Source organism: Hydractinia symbiolongicarpus, chromosome 4 (assembly GCF_029227915.1).
Source record: "Hydractinia symbiolongicarpus strain clone_291-10 chromosome 4, HSymV2.1, whole genome shotgun sequence".
Taxonomy (NCBI): Eukaryota; Metazoa; Cnidaria; class Hydrozoa; order Anthoathecata; family Hydractiniidae; genus Hydractinia; species Hydractinia symbiolongicarpus.
Genome location: NC_079878.1, coordinates 15,616,323 through 15,632,425, shown reverse-complemented (window position 1 = coordinate 15,632,425; position 16,103 = coordinate 15,616,323). Strand labels below are relative to the sequence as shown.

General features: G+C 41.0%; 1 protein-coding gene across 1 annotated transcript in view; it reads left to right on the top strand.

The window, feature by feature from the left end:
• Positions 1 to 1,354: 1,354 nt before the first annotated feature.
• The window catches only part of LOC130641567 (activin receptor type-1-like), an 81,664-nt gene continuing 66,915 nt past the window's right edge, over positions 1,355 to 16,103 (top strand). The window contains exon 1 of the mRNA XM_057448419.1: positions 1,355 to 1,364. The gene's annotated coding sequence lies outside the window, so the exon portion shown is untranslated. The remainder of the gene's footprint in view (positions 1,365 to 16,103) is intronic.

The window sequence follows — 16,103 nt, the reverse complement described above, 5'->3', positions numbered from 1 at the left end:
CGGTTGACAAGACAACACGGCAATTACAAAGATGATATAGACATCTTGAAGGATGCAGTGAGTATCCATGGTGTATCGATGCGTTATGTGTTGAACCCTATGGTGGATGACTGAAGATACGGCAAAGTTGAAGGGTAACTCTTTTTGCGGGAAGTTGATCGAAAATGTCGCAAGGTATGCTAAAACAACCTTTACAAGAGATGAAAAGAAGGTTGATCAAGTGAAGAGATTGCCATATCTCAAAGACTTGGAGCCGATAGGCGATGCTTATGAGATCAGAGAAGGTAAGACAAGTGCAGCATTAACAGAGCTTACCAATGTGTACCAGCTAGCCAAACTATGTATGTTTAAGTTCTACTACGATTTCCTGGACAAGTATGTAATCGTCGAGACTTTGAGTATATGTACATGGATACAGATAGCACGTATTTTGTCATCTCTGTGAAATAGCTTCGAGCTCTTGTACGTCCTAAGCTGCTCGAGGTGTACGACAAAGAAGTTAAAAACTGGCTTGTGACAAACAATTACTCGGGTAGGACAAGAGGCTTATTCAAAGCGGAATTTATAGGTTCTAGGATGATTCCGCTGACAGCCAAGTGCTACTTCGTGGAAGGGAAAGAGGTACCATGTTCTCGTGTAAAGGGATGTCGAAAAGGCAGAATGCCATGACTTGGTCTAGGTACATATACACCTTGAAAAGAGGCTTAGACATTGCGAAAAACACAGGATTCCGGGTGCACAATGAGGGGATGCGCACGTACGAGCAAAGTAAGCTAGGGCTCTTAGCGTTCTACGACAAACGTCGCGTCCTAGAGAATGGTATAATATAAGAACACTAACACTACGAAGCACAACCTTGAGTCACTCCTCATCAGTATGAAGCTGTAAAAACAAGATCAAACTTATTTGCCTCATCTATTCAAAGATGCTTACACCTTTCTGAATAATCGAGGGTTTTCTGTATAATGCGCAAGAGTTGTGCGCGGTGTGGTTAACCACACGAGCAATACACAAGGTGATACTTAAGGAGTATACCTTAGGAGCACTAATTTTCGCGAGTACATTTTTTCGCAAAATTTCGCGTTTTTTGACCATTTTCGCGAAATTAAATGTCCGCGAAAAATTTCGCGATGGTGAATTCGCGAAAATTAATACCCGCGAAAAAAGTTAAATTTATAAGGTAGAGATGATAAACAAGATAACCTTAAAAATACCACGCATATATTCCCAAAACCTATGGTTGGAAAAAAGCGGGCATCTCTGACGCTATCAAACTTGGTTTAAGCGGTGTTCCATCTTTGGATCCATTTGCAGATATATGCCCTCTGATTGAATCTCTCCAGTTACGTAAAAACCTGAGTTTATCGACCCTCTTTCCAGAAGAGCTTGATTGTTTTCGCGAGAAAATCCAGGAAAGTGAGGATGACTCCGACTCAGAATGGGAACCTGACGGTGATTCTGATAATTACTCAGCACCAGAATCAGCTGATGATGGAAATGCGTTTGATGCATTCGACCATGGCTTATGATTAGTAAGAAAGTGGCAATTTTGTTAGAACATGTATTTTAATTGCTTCAATTTCCCATTTCGGAAGGTTTCTCGTGGAATGCAAAGTTAATAAATTACATTTTTTTATTTAAAGTCTAGTTCCGCGAAAATTAATTCCCGCGAAAATTCGAAATACAATCAATTCGTGAAAATTAATACTCGCGAAAAATCAAAATTTATTCGATTCGTGAAAATTAATACCCGCGAAAACAAATACCTGTGAAAATTAGTACTCCTAAGGTGTACGAATTTCAAAGTATGCTAAAAATTGTGGTAACAGGCTTAGTCCTGGCGGAAAGTAGTGATGCGCGGGCGAGGAGAACATCTGATAATTACTCAGCACCAGAATCAGCTGATGATGGAAATGCGTTTGATGCATTCGACCATGGCTTATGATTAGTAAGAAAGTGGCAATTTTGTTAGAACATGTATTTTAATTGCTTCAATTTCCCATTTCGGAAGGTTTCTCGTGGAATGCAAAGTTAATAAATTACATTTTTTTATTTAAAGTCTAGTTCCGCGAAAATTAATTCCCGCGAAAATTCGAAATACAATCAATTCGTGAAAATTAATACTCGCGAAAAATCAAAATTTATTCGATTCGTGAAAATTAATACCCGCGAAAACAAATACCCGTGAAAATTAGTACTCCTAAGATGTACGAATTTCAAAGTATGCTAAAAATTGTGATAACAGGCTTAGTCCTGGCGGAAAGTAGTGATGCGCGGGCGAGGAGAACATGCCTTACCTGGAATCTGCCGTTTCACCCCGGTTTGTACCACACATTGTGTCATCACGGTAAAATTGTCGGTAAAAAATGTCTGTGCAGGAACGACCTCTGAAATTTCGCACTTAAAAAGGTGTGTTCATTAATGCGTAGTACAACACGACATTCTGTATAGAGTATCAAGAGCAAGTAGCTAAGCCTGTAAGCAGGACAGCATTGATAAACATCTGCGAGATGGAAAACCAAAGTCTCTGAGTGTGACACTCGCAGTATCAAAAACCCTCTGGGTTTCAAACAACAACAACCCAAGAGGGTTCCCTCACGAAAGTTTTGCCTTTAAAAAATAGAAATTTGTTCAAGTATTGCTATAGCATGCGCAGTCGCTCAACCTTACGTGTTGCTCTTACTCTGTTTTCTAAAATACAGACATGTAATAAATAGAACGAGCGAGATTGACAAGGTATTTGATGAAGTAGATACTCCTGCAGAAGCTCTACAATTACTATAAAAAGAAGTAGGGCAATCATGTCCACAAAAGAACATGGAAGATACACCCCTTTCTTTAAACAATTTTAGGATCAAAGTGAATGAACAACTGACGAAGCAATGAATCAAGTGCTTGGATGCAGCCATAGCGTCAATAGAACGCACCAGGTGCCTACAAGGAAAAGAAAGACGACATTGCCCCATATGCGATCATGACAGACAGAGAAAACTGTGCAAGAAATGTGGAGGAAGTAAAATTTGTGAGTATGGCAGACAGAGATCCTGATGCCATCCTCGCGAAGGTGGAAGGATTCGCGAGAATGTCAGACGGAAATCCCCTTGCCAACCTTGTGAGCATGGCAGACAGATCTGCAAGCACAAAGAACAAAGGAGAGAATGTCCCATCTGTGATCCTCCTGGGCATCTTGCACATGTTTTTTCCAGCCGAACACACAAGACTCCACAGGGAAACAAGGAGCTACATTCTCAAGAGTACTTAAGATACGATGTAGATACACTTCGAGCTCATATTGTGGCAACCCTCAATCGTGAAAGTGGCTTGAAGACTCCACTATACAAATACCCAGCCGCTCTGGACATCAGAGAATATGAGCAAGTGCAACCGCTACATTAAATAAATGGCTACTCTAGCAGTAATAGCGGGAGGAGCGATAATCAACGCTCTCGATTTCTCGGGATCAAATTTACTGTTTACCAAACTTTCAGGACATGGTCAAGAGGAGCATAAGATGCACGATAAAGCTATCGAGCAGCTACTAGCTGTCCAAGAAAGGTGGGTTGAGGATAAGCGGGTTAAGCTTGATTGGTACGCCAAAAAGCGTGAAAAACAACGAGAGGCAGGCGAGATCTGTACGAACATACTACATTGCTACCATTGATAAGGCTCCCCAGCTTTCAGATTTTTTCATGCCTTCTGATAAGCAAATGAACAGTGAACTCACCTTCATTTTGGGGTCCCTAGCTCTTTTAGGGTTTGTAGCGTAGAAAAATTCGTAGAAAAAACACATTGTTTTGTCATCTAATGAAGAGATAATAAAAGTACAAGTACATCACTCTGCATCTGAACAAAAACTGAGCAGCATCTACTATCACCCAGACCGTCTTTGGGTTAAAAGGAAAGCCATTAAGCCTCGCTGAGGAAATTAAACTATCCAAAAAGAAAGTTACACATTGGCTCTTTCGACAACTACTCGGGCTTCGACACATTCGAGGCCCAAAGAAGGTCGACTACCCTCACTTCACCATAACGTAGCCCAATAACAAAGTCTATGGAAACACGTGCAAGTATATCCTGACGGGCATCAATGTATCTTTACGTTACAAGGTTGCAAGGTCTCTACCCACGAAAAGGCTGCAGATGTCGCAGAGATGATCAAAGATATCCACAAAGCTGGAATTCTATGCCCTCCTAAGGTTTTTAAATGTGATAACGGGTCCAAATCCAAATCAGAGGTCAGGAAACTCCTGGAGGGTATGGACGTGGAGATTAAGCGTGCAACAACCAAGTATCATCATACATTTATAGCGTTCGTATAGTCCTATAACAAGATCCTTGCGGAGAGACTATTCAAACCTCAAGATGCGCAAGAGTTAGTCTCTGAGGAGACTAGTAGCACATGGGTGAAATACCTGTACTCTACAGTGAAGAGTTTCAACAAAACCATGACTGAGATGATTGGGATGAAGCCATTAAAAGCTGTCAAGCTTAAGGTAGTTAAACTTTTAAAGAGCGAAGAGTACTCAGAGGAAAAGCCGTTAGGAGAAGATGGTCTGTACCTCTATCTGTTTCAACCTGGAGAAGAGCATGGAAATTAGAAAAGACGTTCGACCGACGCCTTTTGAAGTAAGAAAACGTATAGGCTGAGTCGTATCGTGGCAGAGCCAAACAGTCGCGTGTTATACTGGTTTGAAGGCGGGCCCGAGCATAGTTTTGTTGCAGAAGAACTCATGCTACTTCCATAAGATGTAGAAGTCCCTCCTGCGTATGTGAAAGAGTGGTGAGATCCCTATTGTTTTGTGGTCCTTGCAGACTACAGAACAGTAGCAACGCGGAACAAAGTTCCAAAGCGCGAAGCCTATGCACCTCCCTAGACTTCCAGTGCTAGAACACCAAGTCGTACAAATCATCTCAAATAAAGTCGATAAGTCAGATGTGGTATCGCTCTACATGTCCTCCCTCTTCGAATCTGTTAAAGGCTTGGATCCCGTTAGCAGTGCCTATGACTATGATCTCTTCTAAGCTCGGAAAGTTATCTCTGAACCATCTTCTCTTGGTAGGAAGAACGCGTCTTTGAACACACGCACAGTAGTACGGGAGATGATGGTATGATATGACATCGTTGTCTTTTGCGCTGTGCTCCCGATAGATGACGATCATGTTGTCTTTGCTGGAATCTTGTGCGTGTAGAACTTGTCGCTGCCGTAGCCCTGAGTTTTCTTGGCGCAGAGTTGCAACCTGACTATCTCTACTCTCGAGGATATCTTCAAGAATGGCAATGGCTGTGGCTTGCTCTTTGTTTAGCTGTCGCTGCTTCCTGACCTCATCCTGACGTCTTTCCACACCCTTTCCTGCAATCTATCATATTAACTCTGTAGCCTTGGGTTTTCCTGAGCGGTGCGTAATTTCCAAAGCAGCATCCAGTGTCACGAAAATATCGTACAATTTTGACCTTGCTTGAGGGGTAGGTTTACCCTACCCCTCCCATGATATCACAACGAGGTGCGGTTTTCACGTCTCCGTATGTTGTTTTTATGTTAAGAATTCCCAAGAATCTCCCGAGAATGGAACGCTTGAAACGAGTCTGCGAGTGCTCATCGAATAGAGTCTAGATGACACCAGTAGGTACGACGTTGAACAGGGAAAGTTAAGAAAAAGCCATCTTTTTGATAGCCTTAGTTCCAACCAGGTTTCGTATGGGTCACTTATAAAAACACATCGTGTGGATTAACATGAAGAGGTGCTAGAAAAAGTAGGGTGGTCCCGCCCTGAGATTTGTCTTCACTGTTGTTTATGCTTAGTTTCGCGATCGAGAAATCTACAGCTCATAGGATGTTCCAGTCTTACGTACAAGCATGTTTTGACCTTTTGAGTTGAGTCTTGATGCTTTCCCGGTCACTGATGATGTTGGTTTCTTCGTTAACGAGTTAAATATCAGAGCGTTCGTACGGGTACCACAGAAAAAACTATTCTTTTTGTCTTTGAACGTTTAAGCGGTATAAGACTGTGTTAACAGCCAGAGATTATGCCTTTGATGTCTCCCTGAAAGAGTCAATTCAAGGAGAGAATGTCTTTTTTTATCGAGATTCTCTTCTGCAATCATATCGCCGACAATGAACGGAGTCTCTTTATCAGCTAGAAGCTTTGAGAAATTCTCGATCTGTTCAAAAATTTGATCCTTGGGGTTGATCAAAAACACGTAGTCATCTTTCCAAAGCGAGTTTCTATCGGGTAAGTGGATTTCTATTGTATTGTTTTCCATGATATTTCCATGATATTGAATACCATTGTATTGGGCATAATATGACTACGTTGCGGAAATCCAGCTTGTGTTCGCCTTCGAGGAGATCTATAACACGTTGTGTCTTCCCACTACTTGTGTGTCCTGAAAAGGTAGCAGTACGTGGCTCTTTGACGATTTCTAGGGTCATTTATTTAGAAGCGAAGCCCTGCGCCCTGTGTCTTTGTGCAGAGAATGATCCCTACAGAACGCTTTGGGATATGATCTACGCTGTCTAATACTCGAGGCTATGGAAGCACCTGTCAAAGATGTTCCACTGGGCATCGCTTAAGAGATGACAAAACAGCGGATATTCCCGTGCCCTCCGCCTTCTTCGTCATTTACAAAGTAATGCCGTCACTCAAGCGATTAGGAGGTCTCCCACTACCATGAAGCATATGATCAGAAGACGATCGAAAATCGACAAAAAGCCTGTATCTCTTGGTCATAAACTGCCCTTTCCGAGCATAGCATGTGAATACAGTTCGTTAGGCTCCCCTTCGACTGTTATAGAGATTTTTTCGATCTAGGGGTTGTTTAAAACTTCTTTCAGCCCAGAGTACGCTATAACCTTCGAAGGGTCTACAAAGAGTAGAAGAACACTTTTCAAGCTCTTGGTAGGCGTATCGAGTTGTAAGTTGTAACTAGTATCCTCCTTCTTCATAGCGATCACTTTGCTTCGAAGGACTCTTTGGAAAGGCAATGCAAAACGGCTGTAGCGTGATACCATGACACTCGCAAGGCCCTCATTATTTACTTTGCCATACTCCAGCGAAATGTTAGTGGTCTTGTAAGTAGCATCCGCCGCTTTTGCTGCAGTGGATCCTAAAGCCGCTGTGCTATATTTTAACACAACATTGGGAATGCGAGGCGTGTAATCAACGGTTCACAAAATCTTGAAACCTTACGCGGCACAAGCAGAACGAGTGCGAAGGTGTCAGGGCGGCAATCATTTGCAAAGGCAAAAAGGTCGAGCGCATACCGAGCAAATCAGAAAAGGTCTTTTACCCTGATAAGGGTTTCAGCTACGCGGCGTGTCAATGGATAGAAGCCATGTCGGAGCAAACCAGAAATCATATACACCACGCGCTCTGTGGGCGTGGTGGAGAGCGAGTGATTCGTTACGGGAAGAGAGAGACGACTATGAACCCTAGACCAAGACAGTCTACGAATATCACGGCTGCAAGTGGCATGGATGCACCTGTCAATCGCAGAGAACCAAAGCAGATAAGAATCGGTACTCCGCGACTCTGGATAAGAAAGAGCCTATCCAAAAACTTGGCTATAACCTCGTGAGTATCTGGGAGTGCACGAGTATCCCAAGGTATTGCTGTATGTCAGCTTTGCCGATAGGTTACGCAAACAAATTAACCAGCAGCAGTAGCAAGAAGATCAAACTCATTTGCCTCATCCATTCAGAAATGATAAGCATTTCTGAATAATCAAGAGTTGTCTGTATGATGCGTAAACGACCTAACCGGTGATGCGTGAATTTTCACACAGGTAATACTCAAGGTGAACTGAATAGGCATATACGAAGCTCGATATATAGTAAAATTGTTGTAGCAGGCTTAGTCCTGGCTAAAGGGTACGGATGGGCGGCCGAGACCATGCCTTACCTGCAGGCGGCCGTCTCTCCCCGGTTTCTGCCACACACTGTGCCAGTCGGGAAAAATTGTGCCACAATGCCGGTTAAATGTCAGTGCTAGGAACGGCCTCTGAAACAACCTCCATCCCTGGGCCTGTAGCGTTTTTTGATATGAGGATGAAACGCGTACGAGGCCCTGGTACAACAGACTTACTCAACCAATGAGATTGCGTGTACGGCTTTTTTAAAGCATGTTAAAAAGATAATTAATGCAGAAGTTTTTTTGCAACCACTGCATTTTTTTATCCACAACAAATATGGCGATAAGCATTACGAAGATTTTGGTTACTTGTTTATGAAGAAAATATTTATATTCACGTTATTTTTGACTTCCTTGCATCGTTTACAAATTTATCAAAGCTGTTCAAAATTTTTAAACATTACTTTACGCGTTTTATCCTCATATCAAAAAACGTTACAGGCCATGGGATCGAGGTTGCCTCTGAAAGTGCTCACTTAAAAAGGTGGGTTTCGTTAATGCGTAGTACAAGCACGACATTCTGTATAGAGTATAAAGAGCAAGTACGTTAAAAGTATGCAAAGTATTCAAAGCAGGACAGCACGGAAAAAAACACCTCGGATATGAAAAACCAAAGGCTCTGAGTGGTATACTCGCAGAATAAAAAACCCTCTGGGCTTAAACAACAACAACAACAACAACAACAACAACAACAGCAACAACAACAACAACGATAACAACAACAACAACAACAACAACAACAACAAACACCCAGAGGGTTCCCTTACGAGGGTTTTGTTTTGAAAAAATAACATGTTATGCGAAATATGCCTATGTCTCGCAATAATTCTTCCGTACGTCTTGATCGTGTTCTGCTGTTTTAGGTATAGAAAGGTATTAATAAAGATGTCTGATCTAGCCGCTATTTTCGATGAAGTTGATACCCCAGCAGAAGCCTTTGAGCAACGTGAAAAACATATCGATAAACGTCAGGCTTTGAAAAATGCACGTAAAGGTAAGGCACACCTCCTACCAAAGAAGTGTACAGAAGCCTTCTGTGACAAAGCATCAGATAGGGTAATCGATAAATTATACTCTGAATTCATTCAACGCGAACTCCAGGAAAAAGGGAAAGAAACAGCCAAGGCTCTATACTCACAGGCTATCAGCCGTGGGGAGTATGATTCAGTTGGATAGTGCCGAAGGTCTAAGAGCGGATATTGAAGACGATCCCATTATCAGGGACAGTATGGCTGACTTGGGGATCCTCGTGTACTCGGCTTTTGGAAAGCTCCTAGCACCCCTGCTCGTTGCTGCACATACCATTAATCATACACAGCTCTCAACGTCCAAGAGTGGTGAAGAACGACATGATGAGGAGCCACAAAAAGATAAGCAGCGCGTGTAGTATTATCAGCAATTAACAGCAACCCGAAACCGTGAAAAAAATTGTTGAAATACACAAAAAGCACCCGGGAAGGGTTGCGGCAGGTAAGAGACTTGCCAAATGTAACCGGCAACAGGGGAAGCTTGGAATAGATCCACGAAAGAAAAAACCCATGACGTTTAGGGAGTACTTCGAGAGAGATTTAAACACTGCCGAGGCCATACTCAAGGGGATAAAAGAGACCATGGAGATCCTTGAGGAACAGAATCTATCCCTCCATCTTAATGTAAAAAGAAGTGATTTCTTCAAGTCTCACGAATTAAAGAAATAAGCAAACAACAACCACAAGAAGAGAGAGCCATAACAAAGCCAGTAAAGCATCCGGGGAGAGTCGCACAAGGTCACAAGTTGGGGCCTCTGATGAAGAAGAGGAAGGAAGATCTGAAGCAACAAGAGGGAACAGTAGAATCTACAGTCAAAACCTCTTCTGGAGCGAGTTCTGGATCAAGTTCCGTACAGTCAGGCGCCGTATACCTTGGTGGGGGTCTTGTTGCCGTACTCGCGTGTGTAGGAGTTGGGTTCTATGTTTTCCGTAAAAAGTCTGTAGCGTCTCCGCAGCCCGCCGAAGCACCAGAGCCATCGTCTGGCGGCTCCGGAGGGGCACGTGCGCTTCAGCAAAAACCCACAGCCCAGTCCGATATCGACTTTCCCAAGATGAGATAATCTATAATATAAATGTGTTCAAACGTTACCCCTCAACAGAAGGAGACTATAGACATGTATGTATGTATGTATGTATTCTTTATTTTAACTTGGTTACAATGGATATCCTAGACTAATAAAAACCAACTAACCTAGTCACCAGGCGATCCAGCTTTATGCTTTCTTGTTAAGAAAGGCGAGAGAACCTGTGAACGAGGTTATAATAAATATTTATTTACAATTTTATTTTAATTTATAAACAAATTAAACAACTACAATGGATAATTCCTTGTGACACAAGTTGCTTTTTAAATTATTCGACCGTTTGGCATAATTTTACATTTTGCGGCAATTTATTTATTTATTTATTTATTTATTTATTTATTTATTTATTTATTTATTTATTTATTTATTTATTTATTTATTTATTTATTTATTTATTTATTTATTTATTTATTTATTTATTTATTTATTTATTTATTTATTTATTTATTTATTTATTTATTTATTTATTTATTTTTTATTTATTAGACATGGTATATGAAAGCGTCGAGGACCTACGCTTTACTTTCGCTTACGCTATGGTTGGTAAGAGGTTCCTCGGGATTTCGAGCCCCAGTACTAGACTTGATACAAGCGACGTGATGAAAATGGTGGTATACTTCACAGCAGGACGGGGAAGCCGTGAGATAGCGGTAGCAAAAGGCTGGATTCCTGCCTCCATAGTACCTAAGCCTAAGTAAGCGCATGCAAAGTTTGTGTCTGCCTAATAGACAGACACAAAGGGCGCATAATAAATTCTAGAGATAGTAAAAGACTCGCATACAGCAATCTTTACCGGGCCCACCTCGTGTGGCAAGACGCAGGTAAGACCGGGCCCACCTCGTGTGGCAAGACGTGATATTGTGGAAATAGTGCCTGTACTCATTCTCCTCCTGGAGAATGAGCACAGGCACTATTTCCACAATATCATCATACTCTGTCCAACGATCCGCTGTAACAAGACTGACTTAGAGAGATCGTCGCTGTGGGAAGATGACTACGTGTTCCTTATAGATCCCAAAGACCAGTTGTTTGATTGGATCGAACAATTCGAGAAGCAGCTGGCGGGTGAAGAGAGCTTGTTCATTGTTGACGATCTTATAGCGGACGAATCTATGGATAAAACTCGCGGGGCGTTGCTGGAACTAGCTGTTTCGGGTAGGCATAGGAATTACAGCTTGTGGCTGCTAACACAAAGATATAAAAAGATCCCAATAACGGTAAGAGACCAAATGAAACAGCTTTTCGTTTGGTATCCGAAGAATCGAAAGGAGCTCGAGCTCATACATGAAGAGAACGATGTAATTTCGATTAGGGAAGAAATTTCCATTATTAAGGGCCAGCTCAGGAAGTCGAACTGTGCCTGCTTGTGCGTGAGGCTGGAGCACCTCAGAAATTGGAGCATTTTGCCTTGACTTTCAACTAAATAAATACGTCTTGTCTCGAAAAATTGCGAGAGGAGTTTGAGGGAGAGATCCGAAAATTGGAGGAAACAATCGAGGACTTGGAAGCGGGTCTTGAGGAAAGAGATTGGGAGGTGTATAAAATGAGTCTGAGAGATAAACACAACAACCGGATCGCTTTAATCGCCTGTGTTTCGTCGCTAGCTCTTGCCATGATCCACTATATGATGAAATATTAAGACCCAGGTGTTACGGCGCTTGAAGTTTTGTAGCTCGATCGAGCCACAAAAACTATACCTATAAATATTAACTGAGCAAGTTGCCCGCTGCAGGCAACTTGATGAAATGACCCTCGGACTCGCAAAAATACGACCTCTGCATCAATATCGCGGGCAATGCCTCGTAGCCCGCGATGTTGTTAGAGCCGTTGGGTATACAGATAATAAAAATGGGAAGAGGGCGGTTCGAATCCATGTTCCCAGCAGGTATATAATACGATATAAGGATGTTATGGAAGAGGATGTTAATGGGGACGGAATCCGTCCCCTTCATCCAGACACGGTTTTACTGACAGAAGCGGTCCTTTATTGCCTTCTCTTGAGGTGTGGCGGACCTGAAGCATAGTCCGGCTGACGATGATACGCGTGAGTTGTTCGAGGGGGATGTTTGATAATGACATGGCGTAAGCATGCGGGGCAAAATGATAGGTGTCGGTGGCACCAACATCCCCCGCCACGGGGAACCGGTGAAATGGCCATCCGACTCGAGAAATTTACCACTCTTTTACATGCTCCGGAGGTACTTCAACATTCTCGGGTATTAACATCAACTCTTCTGACACAAAGCTTCGATCAAGTCCGTCTTTCAAATAGTACAGGAGACGTGTACATGTTACAATACGATCGAATCTATACGTTTTCTTGCTCCACCAAGCGTCCGTAGCGCGTCTTTTCGAATCTCCATGCTCTTCCCCAGGTTGCAGCAGATACAAGCACAGGCTGTCATCGGGTAACGGTTTCTCATCGTGCTTTTCCTCGACCTGTGGCACCTCCTTAAGTTTGATCGCTTTCGAGGGTTTCATACCAATCATCGCGGTCTTGGTGTTGTTCAAACTTTTCACGATAGTGTACAAGTGCTTAACCCAAGTACTACTTTGTTCGTCAGAGGCAGGCTCTTGCTCATCTTGAGGTTTGAAAAGCCTCTCGGCGAGCACCTTGTTATACGATTCGACGAACGCCGTGAAAGTGTGGTGGTATTTGGTAGTTGCACGCTTTATCTCGACCCCTTTGCTTTCTAGCAGCTTGCTCACGTCTGACTTGAACTCTGAACCATTATCGCACTGGAATATATTCGGATAACGCAGAGATCCGCAAACTCGCTAGCCTTTTTCGTACGTAAAGGCCTCGCTACCTTATACCTCGAAGCAACGTCGATGCCTGTGAGGATGTATTTATACGTATTTCCATACAGCATGTCATGGGGCATAAAGAGCAAATCAAATTGGTGCATTTCGCTGGACTTTGTGATGGTGAAATGTGGATAGTTGATGCGCTTGGGGCCTTTGATATGTCTAAGCCAGAGCAGTTGCCGGCTCAGCCAATGAGTAACTCTCTTTTTAGAGAGACTAATCTGCTCGGAGAGTAGTTTAATGGCTTTTCGACTAGTCCAAAGATGCTCCGGGGTGTAGTAGATTTGACTTAGCTTTTCAACTTCTTCTTCTGTGAGGATATGTGCTTTTGACATTTAGTAAATGTCAAAAAATGTTCCTTACATGTACTTGTACACCGCGAAACCTAGAAGGGCCAGGGACCCTACGATGAACGTCAGCTCACCGTCTTGTTGTTGCTTCGAAGGCATATAGTAGTCGAATAGCTTTGGAGCTTTCTCGATCGTCGTGATATAATATTCTGGCATGCCTTCAACAAGCTCTTTTAAGCTTTCCCCAGCTTGTCTTTTAAGCTCCCGTTGCTGATTGTACTAGTCGATCTTTGCCTGTCTGTCACGTACCCACTTTGCTTGGGCTGCTTGAAGTTGTTCAATAGCTTTGTCATGCCTCTTACGTTCTGCTTTACCATTGCCCTGACAGTTTGCTGAATAGGAAATTAGACCCGCTAAACGCGAGCGCGTTGATAGCAGCGCCTGCTACGAGTACACCAATTGTTGCCATGTATGTTTATTTTAGTATTTCACACTGTGGAAGCGCCCGTTGAAAATATTCAACTGCGCATCTTGGAGCAAGTACACATAGCAGCGTATATCCCCCGTTCCGTCAGCCTTCTTCGTCATGTGCAGCGTGATACCGTCCGACAATTATTATTATTATTATTATTATTATTATTATTATTATTATTATTATTATTACGGCGGATGTACTATTCTGAAAATGGTTGTATCATTCTGCGACGCGATTTTTTTGGTTGTGCTATTCTGCAAATGGTTGTACTATTCTGTAATTGGTTGTTCCATGTTTTTTGGTTGTATTATTCTGAATTGCGGTTGTATTTTTCCGCATTTTGTTTTTTTCTACATAGAAAGCAGCTTTTTCGCGGTGAAGTATTTTGCTATTTTTGACAATTTTCACGGAATTATTTGCAGCTAAAAAAGATTAGTTTTTGCAAATCGCGGAGAATAAAAAAAGAATTGTCAACTACTTTTCAAATTGCATATTTCGCGTCTACTACACGCTTTTTGTAAAAACATGCAACTTGAAGGAAGCCTACGAATGTTTATAACTTTTTTAATTTGTCTCAAAATGCTTTTAAATTCTTCTTAATTTTTCTCTTATTTTGTCATTTTTTTCGTTTAAAGGAGCATTTCAGTACTTCTCGGTATTGACAAAGATGAAAAATATTGTTAACATGTTCCAAAGTTTTGTACCTGTGAAGCCCTATGTTCTTATATAATTTGTTCTTATAAAAAAGGTGCATTTCAATGAATTCCCAAAGATAATTCACACCACTTCCTGATTTGGTGTAACCCTTATCAACCAGTAAAAATAGACGGGAAAAGGTATTGTCGTGGTAGAAAATTTCGATTAAGAATCTAAATACACTATTGCTAATTTCGCTAGTTTTAAAAAACGCAAAATTTTGACTGCCTAACAGAACCGATGTAACAAACAAAAGGTTGCTAGACTTGATAAGATAAATATATTTTTAATCTTAATAAAGTTACAAAATTAAAGATGTCAAAAAATGTTATCTTTAAAACTAAAAAGAAATACATAAATGAAAATTGATCGGAATTTCAACATATTTCCGATACATATCTCTAAAAGTTATGCAAATAATATGTATACAAAAAACTGATAACACCTAAGTTTGATTTCGATTTGTGAATTAACTCTGCAAGCTAACGCGTGAATTTGATATTCTCAAGTTGATGGTCAACAAGCAACAAGTAAGCCATCCGATCAGCTTGTGAAAGAGAGACGCTTAATAAAAAAAATAAAAGCGAAATGACATTGTTTCTCATGCATATATGTCAACGATGGAAAGTTACGTAGCTAAAAGTTTTCTACTCGCTCCGTAATGCATCGATTAAGCGCCAGGGCTCTTTATATATATCTTTAAACTATTGACTTCTGTTTTTACTTTAATCAAAAAGTGAAATAGATAAATATATATCTTGGTGCAATTGTTTTAGGGAGGTAATATTTTGAGTGGGGCGCCAAAAACCTAAACAAATGGACATATTAAGGAAAAGCGTATATTAGAGAGTCGATATTACGAGTGGGGCGCTTGATGAATGCATCACGGTTTGTGCCACATAATAATGACAAAACGGCACTAAGTATTCCAGTGATTCATCATGTCCTTTGCTTCATTTAACCACTGACGACATTTGCAGTATTCTTCCCTTTTCATAGCTCTTTGGTATTTCTCACGCATATTTAAAACTAAATATTTCCAGTAGTCGGCGTCTTTACCTTTGCACGCTTCTTTCATTTTTTCGTTTTTGCTAATGCATCTTTTTACTTCGTTTGCTGTAAATGTTTTCGTTTTTGACACGTTATCATAATCTTTGCGTTTCATTAATTCTTCACATACATACGTAAGACCGAGAAACATGGTCCTGCAGTGCTTTCTTCCTTTCACAAGGTCGTTTTTCTTTACTGTTTCATATTTCGCAATTTTCTACAATAATAAAAAGTCATTATATATAATACGGCGGCATTAATTCCTTAAGTATTTAAAACAAAAGGATTTTTTTTTACAAATTATTAAAATTTAAGGTGTATTCAAATTTTTTGTAAGGACTTTAAAAAAACTGCGGTACATCAAAATTTATTCGGAAAGTGTCGATTGAGAAAACTATTCCTGAAATTACCTCGTCCAAACTATCTTTTAAAGGATGGTTCTCCACTTCACAGTCATCAACTTCTGACATTGTTTGCAAGTTCTCGTCAGAAATTTCATTTAAACTTTCAGCAGAGAATTCGCAAATAGAATTGTCATCCTCTTCACTCGAGTCATCATTATTGCTCGAATTGCTTCCGATAGAGTCTTCACCATACTAAAATTTAACAAAAAGAATCCCTAAAATATCACACATGAAGGAATAAAACAGAAAACGTGTCATGTTTTTATAAAATAAATAGTACCTGATGCTGTAATACTAAACAACTCCCTTTAGGTGGCTAAAATAAAATGAAGTAAAGAAATTGTGAAATTTGAAATTTG